Raw genomic sequence first — 1,678 nt, 5'->3', positions numbered from 1 at the left:
GTGTGTATAAGTGTTATAAGAGATTTAGGATCCAAATTGGGGCAAATTGAGAAGGCTATGGGGTTTAATTTTGTGGGATTAAGTCATAGGGCCAAAATTGAGCTCAAATCATGAGCCAATTTGGCTTAAATTTGGTTTAGATTGGTCATATGAAAGGTGAATTTGAGTCTAAAATTGAAATTGAGGGAAATTGTGACTAAATTGATGGACATTTAAGGTGAATTTGGGGAAATTGGGCCTTTAAAGGTAATTTAGGGGGTTTTGGTCAAAATGGTCAAATTGGCCAAATTGGGTTCAATTGAAGGGTTCAAATTGGTTTTAGAGACATTTGAAGTGATTTTGGAGGTTTTGGGAAAGTTTGGGGTGCCAAGGTTATTTTTAAAATTTTGGCAATTTTTGGGGTATTTTGGTGATTTTAGAATTTTTGGGTGATTTTGGATAATTTGCGTATTTTGAACTGGTTTGAAATGGTTTTTGAATAAATTTGGGTATTTTGAGTGAATTTTGGAATTTTGACCAAATTTAAGGTTTCAAAGGCATTTAGGTAATGTGGGTAGATTTAGGGGCAATAGGTCAAGTTGGATATTTTGGTAGAATTGGGGGTACCAACCACCTTATATGAGCTATGAACCAATGAAATCCCCATTTGGGTTCTCTATGTACTGGTCTTAGCTAAACCCTCGCCTAGGGCTAGTGGAATTAGGGGACCATCTACATGAGTCTCCCAAAATATTAATGGATCAAAGTCAACAAATTTGGGTTTGAGATTGTGAGTGATTGTGGGTGAGAGTGAGTGTAGGTGAGTGAACTTGCTCTAGACTAACACCCAGAGTCAACCCTAAGGTCAAAAAGTCCTATGGGGAGTCTCCTTGAGATCCTCCATACTGATCCCACCTACTAAGTGCTAGAGGTTAAGGCCAATATGTGGAACTTCAAGTTGAGCAAAGAGGAGTTTGGAGTTTCTAATGGTGAGGGTTCCTTTCTAGTTTTCTAGGAATAGTCAATAGGAAAGTCCTATGGCTAGATCCTAGGCTACTAAAGAGGGAAAACTAAACCTCAACCAAAATTGAGGTCAACAGTCCTCCAAGTATTTCTCACTCAACACATCCTAGAAAATGGATGGTGGCTCAGTAGCAGTGGATGCGGAAGGTCTAGATGTAGAAGGCCTAAAAGTAGAAGGTGCATCAGAAGATCTACCTCTAGTTCATCCATAAACATCTACATTAGCCCTCCCAATATGCTTAAGTTGCTTTAACTGCTCCTCCAAAGGATCAAACTTTACTCTAGAGTCTTTGCAAATAGTAAAAATTAAGGAAGGAAAGCCTATATTTGAAGTAGTAATAGCCTTGGCAAAACTCAGAATTCATATATAAATTCAAAGTCATACAAACTATAACAAATAAATAAACTTATCTCTAATTTCTCCCCAAGTAAACTCCTTAAAGTTCCTCTGGATCTCTTCTTTTCTTTACAGCACACAGAACTCCTCTTCGAAATAGCAAAGAAGAAGAAATCTCTCACTTTCCATCAACTCTTACATTCTCTCGAAGAATTCCTCACAATCTCTTCACTATAATGGAACTTTTCTAACCTTCAGGCTCTCTAGCATCTCTAGCGCTCTCTAGCTTTCTCTAGCGCTCTCTATTTTCGGCCAAAATTTCTTTTAAAGTTGTGGATG

The sequence above is a fragment of the Phalaenopsis equestris genome, unplaced genomic scaffold (genome assembly GCF_001263595.1).
Source record: "Phalaenopsis equestris unplaced genomic scaffold, ASM126359v1 Scaffold001183, whole genome shotgun sequence".
In the NCBI taxonomy this organism is placed as follows: Eukaryota; Viridiplantae; Streptophyta; class Magnoliopsida; order Asparagales; family Orchidaceae; genus Phalaenopsis; species Phalaenopsis equestris.
This window is presented reverse-complemented; position numbering follows the sequence as displayed.